Source organism: Lynx canadensis, chromosome B3 (assembly GCF_007474595.2).
Source record: "Lynx canadensis isolate LIC74 chromosome B3, mLynCan4.pri.v2, whole genome shotgun sequence".
Lineage (NCBI taxonomy): Eukaryota > Metazoa > Chordata > Mammalia > Carnivora > Felidae > Lynx > Lynx canadensis.
The window spans coordinates 106,034,192-106,048,295 of record NC_044308.2 but is presented as its reverse complement, the minus strand read 5'-3'; the positions used below and the strand labels follow the sequence as shown (position 1 = coordinate 106,048,295).

Sequence of the window (14,104 nt, the reverse complement as noted above, 5' to 3'; positions counted from 1 at the left end):
TATGTCAGGGGAAACATTAGATCCTTGGAAGGATATATACATACACACACACACACATACATATCCGTATATACGGATATACATACATACATATCTGTATATACGGATATACATACATATACATACATACATACATGTATACATAATTTTTTTGCATACTTTATGCAGCATAGGATGGACACTTACAGGGATGTTCAGAGTTGGAACACATTAAACTTGCAAATCACACCTCTGATACCTAGCCATCCCAAACAAGTCCATCAAGACCTTCACACAAACCTAGATCTCAATCTCATGGCCAGTTGTTTCGGTTAAACAATTTAAAAAACAAGAAAGTGACCTACATAGGTAGTCTATAATGGAAAAGGAGAGACTTCCCTCTCTTTCACTAAAAGCACATTTTCAGGAGTGAGGGACAGAAGGAAGGAAATGAAAGGCACACCACACCTTTCCTGCTCATATATAAACCCATTTCTGTATGGTGGTTCATAAAGTACCCAATGTATTTATAATGGAGTCCATATAAAGAATTAGAAGCTAAAATTAGAACATATGTTAAAAGTATTTCATATATTAATTAGACTATGGGGAAATAAATATTTTGACTCAAGTACTTCGTTGTTTCACTGAAAATTCTACAGACCTATGCTGAACATTTTTTAATTAAAATATAGAAGTGAAAAAAGAATCTGATAGAAACAAGACCAGAGACCATGGCTTTGTAGAACTCCAGGGGAACCATTCACACTACTTTCTGTTGGTGGAGTTGGCCAGGGCCACCCTAAGTAGACACATGGTGGCCCTGAAAATGATACAGGAATGCTATTGCTACTGAGTGCCATGGCCCATCCCTAGATTCTAGGGCAAGGGCCCTTGTATTGTATTTGCAGGACAAGTGCCTCCCTTTCTAATGAAGATACCTTCCTCCTTTGCTGTTTCTCAACTTCAATTTCTCTTATTAGTAAAAGGGGGGTTTAACCCATGCTGGCAGATACATGGACAAAGGATGTTAAGTTCCCCCCCTCCCACCCAATTTCAGAGAACTGAGAATCTTGCTGAAAGCTAGTGTCATTTTTGCCTATCTAGCACACAGATTTTATAGGGAATCACCTATCCCTATTCTTTGCACTCTTGGGATCACAGCCCCTACCCCTCCAACCCCATGAAAAATGTGTCAATGCTGAGCAAAGACCTAGGATAGGCAAAGCAGGCTTTCTCTCTGGAATTTTATTTTATTTCTTTTTTTGTTTGTTTGTTTAATGTTTATTTTGAGAGAGAAGGAGAGAGAGCACAGGCTCCGTGCTGTCAGCACAGAGCCCCATATGGGGCTCTATCCTACAAACCGTGAGATCATGAGTTGAAATGAAGAATTGGACGCTTAACCAACTGAGCCACCCAGGAGCCCCTTTATATATTTTTTAATGTTTATTTTGGGGGGGGGCGGGGAGAGAGAGAACGAGCAGGGGAGGGACAGAGAGAGAGGGAGAAACAGAATCTGAAGCAGGCTCTGGGGTCTCACTTGTCAGCACAGAGACTAACACAGGGCTTGAACCCATGATCCGTGAGATCATGACCTGAGCCGAAGTCAGACACTTAAACAACTGAGCCACCCAGGTGCCCCTCTCCCCAGAATTCTAAATCTCCACAGGTACCTGTGCTTTCCAGCTTTCCTGTAGGTATAAGGGCTACCTCATACTCTTCAGGAAAATTCTTTTTTTTTCTTTTTTTTTTTTCTTTTTCTTTTTGCCTAAGTTTAGTTTCTCTTGCTTACATTCAAAATAATTCCAATGCAACAACTAAAAGAAAAAGAATAAAGTAGAGACTTTGGTGCTACTTGGTGGCTTCCCTATGATCTTCCAGAGGTACAAACCAAGTCAGCCCAGAGAACAGCAAACCAAGAAAGTAGGCATTAGTTCAATACTGTTCCACTAAGATGAATGTCCCAGGGGACAGTCTACCAAACGGACTCCAGTGAAAAATGTTCCAAGCTCCATTCTCAAACTACTGGAAAAAAATAACAAGTATCACATTGATAATTCAAATGCAAAAATATCATCAGGCAACTAAAATACATTTTGAGCATATATTCCATTGGATTCCTTGCAGTTGTTTTTAGCTGCCCCAACGCCCAGGCTTGTGTTTCTTAACACATGAAGAAGAGGGTTCAATGAGTTTAGAAATATCAATACACAGGCAATTTACTATTTTTTAAAAATAAATGTTCATTCATTTGTGAGAGACAGAGCGTGAGTGGGGAAGGAGCAGAAAGACAGGGGGATAGAGGATCCTGCTCTATCAGGTGCTTCACAGGCACCGTGCTGACAGCAGTGAGCCCGACGCGGAGCTCGAATTCACGAGTTGTGAGATCATGACCTGAGTTGAGATCACACAGTCAACGGACTGAGCCACCCAGGGACTCTAATTACCCTTTTTAATACTGAGATCGTACGTTTTATAGTACTGTGCAAATGACTCCATGTACTGGTTCTCCTTTGATCTTCACAAGCCCTCTCTAAGCAGGCAGGGAAGCCAGGTATCATTAATACACATTCTCCAAAAGAGGTAATTAGATCAAACCTTGCCCAGAATCATAGAGCTAGAGGTGGCAAATCTGGCCCAAGGAGGCTCAAATCAAGATCTCTGCCCAACAAACCCAGTACTCAACTGCACACCCTGACAAATCCAGAATTTAGAACCACACTGTATTTACTCCCAGGGGTCCTCACTGGTAACGGAAGAAATGGAGCTAATAAATCTGTGGAGTAAGCTAGAGAAGGGAAGCACTGGGAAAGAAAGAGCCCACGCCCTACCCTGTGTTAGTGGGGGAAAAAAACAGTTTCAGCAGTGTTGCTTCACTAACCACATTCATTTTTTGGCTTCATCATGAAAGCTATTAATTATCATTAATGTACTCACTGTAAGTATCGTTGGAAACAATAATGAGTGTGGTTAATAAAGAAACCATGGAATAAGCCAGATCATCGTTCAAAACTAGGCAAACATCTCTGATACACAATATTCAATTTTAGCACTTAAATATTAACAAAAACAAAACACAGGGGCTCAGTCGGTTAAGCCTGGGTGGCTCAGTCGGTTAAGTGACCGGCTCTCAGTTTCGGTTCAGGTCAAGATCTCACAGTTCATGAGATGGAGTCCCACATGGGGCTCTGCACTGACAGCGCGGAGCCTGCTTGGGATTTTCTCTCTCCTCTCTCTCTGTCCTTCCCCCTCCTCTCTCAAAATAAATAAACTTTAAAAATGAAAAAAAAAAAAAAAACAACAACACACTGAGCATGTTTGCTCTAGAGTTAATCAATCAGTCAATTATAGGCTAAGTGCTATAGATTAAATACAGGTTAATATAGGTAATAAACATATTGCCCTTCCCTTTCAGAAGCTTAAAATTAGTCCAGTTCCATGACTTCCAGAGAATAGAGCCATCGATTCTCTGACTTCCATGAATCTCTTCTCCAAATCATTCTATCTCCTGCCAGAACCTTCTGGTAAAACAAAATCACAGAAGGAGAGGCTTGAAATGTGGATCAAATGCTTAAAATCCAGAACTAAATGCAAGACAATACTTTTCAACGTGGCTCAGTAATGGGCAATATAGATGACATTCTGTGTTTTTAAAAGTTACATCCATAGCAGGAATCACTCTTGGGTCCAAACATAATCTATGGCTAACACCCAGCCAAGGTAAATGTATGCATTTGGAGCAAGATATTGGCCCACAGTTAAGAATGAATAACAGCATGGCTAGATGCAGTGCTAAGGTCCCTGAGGCAAAGGAGCAGGCACCAAAAGAATACTAGAAAAGCAAGGCCCTGAGAACAAGAAGCTAGAGGAAGCACTCAATGAATCACAACACATGACAGCCAAGTTCATGTTCAAACCAAACGTTATGTGTTTACATATTCATGAATATATGAAAGACATTGACACTAATTTATTATTTTATTTTTTTATTTATTTCATTTCATTTCATTTCATTTATTTCTAACCAGATTAAGATCCAGTTCTAAAGAGTAGCAATTCCAGTTTTCTACATGTTAGCCGAGGTTCTATTCTTGGAAGAAAAAGTATTCTATTATGATATATGTATAGATGATACATACAAATTTACCATGGGCTTAAGAAAAAGAAAGTACTTCCAATGATAGATAAGCAGGCATGAAACAAAAGAATAAAGAAAATAAGTGATTCTTCATGAAAGAGAGAATATAAAAGCTACATCTTGAAGTGCTGAACCTGAATAAAAAGTGCTCTTGCTTGTCCCAGAAGATAGCAGAGAACAAGAACCAGGATCCTCACACCATGGCACAGCAATGGTTTCCCCAAGGGGTTATGCCAAGAGCTAGCTACTTGCTATGGAGTTTTTCCAGCCCTTGGGAAAATATTATTTATAAAAAAATAAAATAAAAATTCACATAACCTCACCTACAATGTTTCTGAAAATAGGCTGGTGATGGGGGTGGGGGAGCTGGTGGTAGAACGTGTTTAATTCCTCTTCAGTATCACACCCTTGCCCTAAGAGGAATTTAGATATAATTTTGGTGTATACACCATCACCACCAAATGCACACATTAGAAAGAACACAGGTATATATTCTCAAGCAATTGGGAATTATTCAAGATAATGAAAATTAAAGAGAGAATGGTTCACATTAGCTAGGAAAGGTCTTTCAGTTAATTGCCACTTCTCTGTCCATTTACCAGAACCTTCCTGGAGAGCTAACATGTTGTATGTCCATGTTCTATGGCTTGTATGCAGTCTCAACCCTTGGATATCAGTTACACAAAAGCAGCAAGAACTTAATAGTCATATGTGGAAGGGTAAAGGAGGGGAGGACTTACACCCAATTCTTCTGTTCATAAATTTATAGCTTGTGAATTCGAATTTCAAGGTGGATAAATACGGTTAACAAATATCCAGTCTTAAAAATATCTCCTAACAACTAAAAGCCAATAGACGTAAATTTAAACCAAAATGAAACCTAACCACTCTCCCCCGCCCGAGACAAAGCCTGTATACCTGTGCCATTTAGGAAACAGGCCAATAGTGACAACCCTATCTTGGTAAAATTTTAATTTACCCACAACTCACTCCTGGAAATGGAGTTAGAGATCTCATTTCTAATGTAAGGGATGGTAAACAGTAATGTATTTATATATTGTTTCAGAACATCTAACTTGCACTGGAATATGAGCAAGTCTGATTACTGGACATACACAGCCCTTTGGAAACCAAACCATAGTAAGGAAACACTGCCCAGAAACAAGTAAAGCATGAATGACACATCCTGTTACTTCTCTCATTTTAGGCTAGGAATAAGCAGCAACAGTTTACCAGCACCTGAATTTACTTCTTTGCTGTGATTAATGTCTTGCCTGGATTTTACAGGATAGAGAAAAGTCTACAGTCAGCCAACTTTCCGTGGTGATGGACGTGTTCTATCTCTGCACTTTCCCAAAGAGTAGCCACTAGCCATGTATGGCTAGTGGAGGTCTGAAATGTGACTAGTGTGACGGACAAATGCAATTTGTAATTAATTGTAACTAATTAGAATTGAAATAGTCACATATGGCTACTCGCTGCCATACTGGACAGCATAGAACATATTTTATTTAGAAGAATCAAACCTCAGACCTCTCATAACAATGACGTAATCAGAAGACCTCAAAGGTGAAAATGTCACATAGAGACAAAAGGATGATTTTCGTTTATCGAATAACACTGGATTTACACTGGATAAAATGTAACACAGATAAACCCACTTACAGTACTCAGGTTGATGTAGCTGTATGAAATGCTGTGGTGACTGATGCCTTCGAAATCAGTCACAGACACTCACAGGGAGCTAATCCTGAGACCTGGCAGATCACACAGTCTGCCTCTCTGAGTTCACTGGGGCCAGTAACAAAAAAGGCACATATACAGATTAGGAGGAACCAGTTTTCTGCCCCCCACCACATGACAACCAGCCTTTTTCAGACAGTTTTCTTTCTCCCAAGACCAGGTCAAACACAATGCCAGATGGACAAATATCTGCTTAGAACATTTTTAAACTGCAGGAAACTCCTATTTGGGGGAATATGGGAAGGTATTATGAACTCTCAACCCAGTCATGGCTGGACCACAGTAAGTCAAAAGAAATACATTATGTATAGATTTAGAATTCAATTCTTTAAGTTCCAATTGAAGTAATTAAGCCAAATACATTAATTACTGTAGAAATTACATAATAGGGTAGCCAACAGACAACACATCAACTGTTACTCTAATCTTAAAGTATATCAATACTTCACGGTGATATGAAATTGACCCTTGAAATGGCTAAACCTAAAATCTTTTGTTGGGGGGGGGGTGCAAATCTATGAAATAGAGGCATAATAAAATGCATAGGCAATTTGCAATGGGTGTAATAAATAGGCAGCTATCCAAAAAATCACACCCTCCCACACGCACACGCACATATACATATATATATACACGCCCAACATCATTTTATTTTTTAACTTTTCTTTAATGTTTACTTACTTAGAGGGGGGTAGGGGCAGAAAGAGGGAGAGAGACAATCCCAAGCAGGATCCACATTATCAGCACAGAGCCCGACACAGGACTCGATCCCACAAACTGAGATCATGACCTGAGCCACTATCAAGAGTCAGAGGCTTAACCAACTGAGCCACCCAGGTGCCATCCCCCAACCTCATTTTAATGAAAGATATTGACTCGACAGAGATAATACAGGACACTGAATGCATGTGTCTGAGATGGACAGTTTTTAAGGGAAAAGAGATAGGATCATGAAGTCTTGTCCTGATTTAAGTCATTTCAGGGAGGGACTCTGGCAAGTCAGAGGAGGTATGACTATACAGCTCTCAGAAGAGCAGACCAGCTAAAACAGGGCTAGAGAGGCCCCAGGGAACAACACTCACCTTCTAAACCTGCCCTGTGTCACAGAGACTCACACTGGTGTGTGAATGAAAATCTGGAGGCAATCCACCAGATTGCAAACATTCATAAAGTTCTTTTCCACAAGCATAGAAATAGGGAACGTAAGAAAAGCAATCATAAGAGGCAGGCCTTCTCTGCCACAGTGTGGTTTCAGCAGCAAAATAATCCGATTGCTTACTGCCAGCGTATAACCAAAAGTAACCATCAGTGGCCAGAAGACAGCGGGAGTTAGATCTATGTACCAGAACTAAGAAACAACATTGCTTGTTATTCCCTTCCCTGCCTGCTCCGCAGGTCCCACACAGAGCAAAGGATCTGGGATCTTGTCTCTGGACGGTGCACTGGCCATTTCCAGGATCTCTGAACCTGCCTGTTCACTGCCATGGGGGATTATGAAAGGTCCTGTCATCCTGACCTCAGACATGGCAAACACAGCCACCGCCCGCTACAGGCCTTTAACAAGCCTGAGAGGTTGCGGCCTGCAGAAAGCATGGTCTAGGCCAGTCTTGCCAGCAGCCCCGAGCCAGCTGACCAGCATCCAGTCACCGTTTCTTTTCCAAACACCGACTGAACAAACCTTGATTCAGCTCTTAGGTTACGCTCCGGCGGAGAACAGCACAGAGGAAGCACCGAGAGAATGACTGGAGAGAAACTATTCTGGGCATAAACCAAGTACATGTTCCTGTGGAATTGTTAATAACTCAGGGGTCTTTTATGTGTGTTTGAACCCTCCACGTCTAGCTGAGGAAAAGACATATTTCTTTTTTCTCCTCAGGGAGAATGAAAGCAGGAAAGTAAAATTCCTGGTAATGTCATATCCAGTCAAACAGGAAGGTTTGTACGCTCAGGGCTGAAAGGTTTCCAGCACTACACTGAGCCAGTCTGAAAATAATTTACTTGATTTTCATTTGTTTCATTTCCTCCAAAATCATCATTCAGGTCCCGGTTCCCATACCCACCAAGACAACAGGAGGCCTTCCATAAACACAACTAAAATAGACAAATATAGTATCTAAGAAACACCTGGGATGTAAAGGCATTGGAATCCTCATTCACTGCTGGTGGAAATAGAAAATGGTATGGCCACTCTGGAATACAATTTGACAGTTCCTCAAAACGTTAAACATAGAGTCTCCATATAACCCAGCAATTCTATACTTAGGTATTTACCCAAGAACACTGAAAACATGTGTTCATGCAAAAACTTGTACACAAATATTGACAGCAGCACTGTTTGTAATAACCTAAGAATGGGAGCAACCTAAATGTCCACGAATAAACAAAATGTGGTATATCCATAAAATGAAATATTATCTGGCAACAAAAAAGAATTAAATGCTGGTACATGTGGTGAATGGATGAACTTTTGAAAACACTATACTAAATCAAAGAAACCAGTCAAAAAAGGCCGCATGTCGTATGACTCCATTTATATGAAATGTCCAGAACAAGCCAATCTATCTATTTGGGCAGAAAGAGGATTAATGGTTGCCTGGGATGGATTTGGGGATGGGAGGACGAGAAGGATGTCCACAGTCACAGATGACTGTTTATGCCTATGATGTTCCTTTTGGGAAAGTTGAAAATGTGCTAGGATCAAGGGAGCCTGGCTGGCTCAGTCCAAAGAGCGTGCTACTCTTGATCTCAGGGTCGTGAGTTCCGGCCCCAAGTAATTAAGAAATTACTTAAATAAAAAAACCTTTTAAAAAATTTTTAAAAGAAAGAACATGTTTAAGAATTAGATAGTGGTGATGGTTGTAACAACTCTGAATAAGCCAATGAACTGGGACAATAACCATTAAATTTACTCTAAAATACATGATTTTTGTATGTGAAATATCTCTCAATAAAACATTAAAAGAAAGGGGCGCCTGGGTGGCTCAGTAGGTTAAGTGGCCAACTTCGGCTCAGGTCATGATCTCATGGTCAGTGAGTTCAAGCCCCGCGTCGGGCTCTGTGCTGACGGCTCAGAGTCTGGAGCCTGTCTCAGATTCTGTGTCTCCCTCTCTCTGACCCTCCCCTGTTCATGCTCTGTCTCTCTCTGCCTCAAACATAAATAAATGTTAAAAAAAATTTAAAAAAAAAAAAAAAACATTAAAAGAAAGAAGGAAGGGAGGTAGCAGGGACAGGAAGCAAAAAGCAAACAAAGTCAGACCTGAAATGTCTTACCTGGAGTGATAATTATTCTTCTCAGGGTATTTTTAACTTTTTATCTTGCCATAACCACAGACTCACAAGAAGTTACAAAAATAAATAAATAAATAAATAAAAGGTACAGAAAAGTTCCCTGCTTCCCCCATCGGAAATAGCTTACATAACCATAACCATGATATATTATCAAAACCGGGAACATCACAGTTAACTAGACTATAGATCTTACTCAGATTTCTAGGGATGTCTCCCCCCTCCCCCGCCCCCCAGGGATGCCTTTTAAAAACAGCTTCTGGGTAATAATCCGTGAGGTTATACTCCTACTCTTTTTACCAGTCATTCTGGTCAGATTATAGCCAACTAATCAGTAATTCCAGTGACAAAGAGATGAGTGGTGGACATTTTAACACACCCTGGTTAAGAAGACTAAATTACCACTAGTAAAAAATATTTCCACCAAAGCACATTAAGTCCATATATACTTGACAGGCCCTTCAAAGTCCTGTTGCTCACCAAACTTTTGCCCCAGAAGGCTGCTCAGTGAGTCTCTCTCTAGAGTGATGCTGGTGAAGTGCTCAGGTAACTAAAGCTCTCAGAGAGCCTGTCCTTAGCGGACCAAGAACTTGTAATTCGCCGTCCTAATTCTTCCTGAGAGAAAACGGTCTGTTGGAGAGCTGACGGTGGAAAGAATAAGACAGCAGATAGCTATTTTAATTTCCGGGTGGAAAATGGCACGAAGAGACTCCTCCTCGAATGAGGTCTTCCACTAGGCTCCCCAAACTTCCTTTACAGTTCAGCTTCACGACTCAGGCACAAAAATTACCACTCAATTATCTAAGAATCAGTATTCTGATGTAACATCCTCCTATGTGCTTTTCTTCTTTCTCCTTTTACCTCCTAACTTTTCCCTCCACTGTTTTGGTAAAAAGTGACCTGGGCCAGAGAAAAGTGCTTTCCCTTTCTCATCATATCTGTTAAAACATATGGGAAAGGAAGAGGTTGAGACTACTGGCCAAAGCAAACCATTTTGGCTTTGCTGCAGTTTAAAGAAAACGTCTCCACAAGAGAGGTAAGAACCTTCCCAAGAGGGCGAGAAAGCAAGTGGCCTGTCAGGGGGTCTGTGGGAGCAGTCAGCACTTCCTGCCAACCAGGAAGAGGAGGAACCAGAAGCACTTAACATCCCACAGCCAGGTATGGGGCCCACCCTCTGCAATCAGTCACCAGACATTCACTCCAGGTATCCTGGATCACCTACAGCCCCAAACGGCCAAGGTCAACGAGGAAAGCAAGTCCTAGAAATCACAGCGGGCTTCAGAGGGACATTTGGCTTTGTGCCAATGCCAGAGGCAGAAAAGGGTAGCCCAGGCCAGGTATGGTAAGTATCCTATTTGGCTGGGATCTTAAGGGCATGTTGATTTTAATAATGGCAATAGATGAGCACTGCAGAGAAATGAGTCCTGAAATGAGACCGTCCTTTATCAAAGGCAAAATCCAGGAAAGACACCAAAGACTCTGCTTCGACAGTGCTTAAACCCAGGACACGGGAAAGCACGCCACAGCATGGGAAGGAGAACAGCACTGGGAGAAAAGAGAAGGGAAGCATTCTTCTGCCGGTGGCATCGCTCTCTACTGGTTTAACATAAAGGTTAAAAAAAAAAAAAAAAAAAAAAAGCTTCACCATCCCGCCACCCAGCCCAAATAAGTAAGAGAAGCCCACACCCAAACAAGACAAACATTTACAAATATGTACACAACATAACCTTTTATTCAAGGGTGGAATAAAAATAGATGTGAGTCCCTCCCCTGGCATTATAACATAAACAATTTTTCTTTCCATATAAAGTAAACATTTTCTCCTTCCACATAAGTGCCCGCTGCACTCAGCTGGCAGTGGTGTTAGTTTACATCATCCACTGGTCCTCTGAGCAGCAGCTCAGGTAAGGGGTTGAAGAGTGACCTGCAAATTGGACCATCGGGGTCCTCAGCCTGGCTCCAGTGTTAATAGGGTAACTCCAAACCATTCTGTGTAAAATGGGAAGGTGGGATTATCAGTGTTTTTCAATTTTTTTAAAGCTGTGAAACCCTTTATCCAAATGAAATCTCATGGAGAACCTCAATATATAGAAGAGTTTGAATGAAAACAGGCTGGTTAGAGCCGGAAGGGGTGTGGGGAAAGGGGGACTCTCCCCACCTCCTAGAATTGGGACTCTACAGCACATAGTATGAAAACCACTGATGAGATCCCTTAAAATGAAAACTCAATCCTACTTTAAAAATTTAAACTGAAGGCTGCCTGGGTGGCTCAGTCAGTTAAACGTCCGACTTCAGCTCAGGTCATGATCTCGTGGTCCGTGAGTTCGAGCCCCACGTCGGGGTCTGTGCTGACAGCTCAGAGCCTGGAGCCTGCTTCAGATTCTGTGTCTCCCTCTCTCTGACCCTCCCCCGTTCATGCTCTGTCTCTCTCTGTCTCAGAAATAAATAAACGTTAAAAAAAAAATATATTTAAAAAAATAAATAAATAAAATAAAAATTTAAACTGAAACCAAGAAAAAAAGACAAACTGGTATAAAGTAATGGTTTCTAATGCCTGTCTTTTGGTTGGTGGGGTGGTGAACAAAGGCAATAATTCATAAACACGAAAATGTCTCACACAGATATGTATGCCATCTTCCAAATGCATCTGTATGTTGGGATTCATCACAAATTCATTTAAAATGTTACTGAATTCAAGGTCATGTGGGAATCTAGAATTTCCTTTAATTAAAAAGGAATCATCATGCTGGGAACTGGTACGAAAGAGAAGGCCACAATATTCCACTTGAATTAAACAAGTAAATCTCCATAAAAAACCATCTGTGACTTTTTTTTATTTGAAAGATTCTACTACTTACAACGTCGAACCAGTTAGATCCCCTTGTCTGTTAGCTGTGGCTGTTAGAATATTGCTTCGAGAAGGGTTGAGGCCATGTCCAGGCTGAGTAGGAAAGAAATGTCACATTAGATAAGCATTAGATAAACACTGTCTGCCATGGCTGTGTGGGGAAGAGAAAGTGGGGGAAAGGACATGTGCATGTGACATCCAGACTGTGTCAGATAGGTATCTAAGAGGTTATTGGAGACCTGAGCTCTAACTCTATCATTATACTAAATTTATTAGTAGGCAAATCACTTACTCCAGGTTTCAATTTGCTAGGTCTAAAAAGGGGTCATCTTGACTTCTGATGCAGAACACTCAGGGCCAACTCAGACAGTGACTGTTATACTCCTTTAAAAGCCACTGGAGACAACAAAACTGTCACAGAACTGGTGAGCTAATTCAAACCTCACCATTTTACATCTGAGGAAATGGAAGCCCAAAACACTTGGCCAAAGTCACATAAGCAGATAGCAGTCTAAAGAATTTGCAGTCCCCCACAGGAGAGTTTTTTACTACATTAGCCATCATAATGTGGTTTGAAATTTTGACTTAATTGCTTGTATTAGTTATCCTACTATAATAATCAGGGCTTTCTGTTTGATACTATAAAAAAAAAATTCTCGGGGCACCTGGGTGGCTCAGTCGGTTGAGTGTCCGACTTCGGCTCAGGTCATGATCTCACGGTTCATGAGTTCGAGCCCCGCCTCAGGCTCTGTGCTGACAGCTCGGGGCCTGGAGCCTGCTTCAGATTCTGTGTCTCCCTCTCTCTCTGCCCCTCCCCTACTCACGTTGGCTCTCAAAAATGAATAAACGTTAAAAAAAAATTTTGTTTTTAAATTCTCACTTCAAAAAAGTTCATCCCTCCCAACTAGATGATTATACTAAATAAACCATAGTGTTGTTGCCATAATATGGACCTAGGTATTAAAAATGTTTCTTTACAGGGCACCTGGATAGCTCAGTCAGTAGAGCACGCAACTCTTGATCTCAGGGTTGTTAAATTCGAGCCCCTTGTTGGATACAGAGATTACTTTAAAAACTAAAATCTTTTGCACTGCTGGGAGGAAGCAAACTGGTGCAGCGACTCTGGAAAACAGCATAGAGGTTCCTCAAAAAATTAAAAATAGAACTACCCTGCGATCCAGCAATTCACTACTAGGTATTTATCCAAAGGATACAGGTCTGCTGTTTCCAAGGGGCACACGCACCTCAGTGTGCATAGCAGCACTGTCAACGGTAGGCAAAGTATGGAAAGAGCCCAAATGTCCATCGACGGATGAATGGATACAGAAGATGTGGCGTATATATATACAATGGAGTATTACTCAATAATCAAAAAGAATGAAACCTTGCCATCTGCAACAACGTGAATGCAACGAGAGGGTATTATGCTAAGCGAAATTAGTCAGAGAAAGACAAAAATCATATGACTTCACTCATATGTGGAATTTAAGAGACCAAACACATGAACATAAGGGAAGGGAAGCAAAAAGAATATAAAAACAGGGAGGGGGACAAAACATAAGAGACTTAAATACAGAGAACAAAGAGGGTTACTGGAGGGATTGTGGGTGGGGGATGGGCTAAATCGGCAAGGGGCACTAAGGAAGACACTTGTTGGGATGAGCACTGGGTGTTATACCTAGGGGATGAATCACTGGAATCTACTCCTGAAATCATTATTGCACTATATGCTACCTATCTTGGATGTTAAATAAATAAATAGATAAATAAAATCTTTTTAAAAAATAACAATAAAGTAAAATAAAAGTGTTTCTTCAATAGAAGATAAATTACACATTTGAGAATTTCAGTAAACACAAACCAAATGATAGTTGCCAATCTTGGTAGAAATTAATGATGGTCTATCTTACAAACTGTCAAAGCTTGGCATGCTTAGGACGAGTCCCTTTAAATAATGAAACCTACATAAAGCTACAAACTGTGACTCTATCAGTCATATATTCCACTTAAAACTTTTATAATAAGAGTTACCTGGGATTGGCTAAATCAGAAAATGACAGGGCCTCAGTGTTTTACATTTTTTTAATCTTTTTTTTGTAAATTCATAAAAC

General features: G+C 40.8%; 1 protein-coding gene across 3 annotated transcripts in view; it reads right to left on the bottom strand.

Moving 5' to 3' along the window:
* Positions 1 to 14,104, bottom strand: part of DAAM1 (dishevelled associated activator of morphogenesis 1) — a 176,019-nt gene that overhangs the window by 140,396 nt on the left and 21,519 nt on the right. Inside the window, exon 2 of one of the 3 annotated variants that reach the window (XM_030319227.2) lies at positions 12,004 to 12,086. The exons of the other annotated variants lie outside the window; for them this stretch is intronic. The gene's annotated coding sequence lies outside the window, so the exon portion shown is untranslated. The remainder of the gene's footprint in view (positions 1 to 12,003; positions 12,087 to 14,104) is intronic. 3 annotated transcript variants of the gene reach the window in all.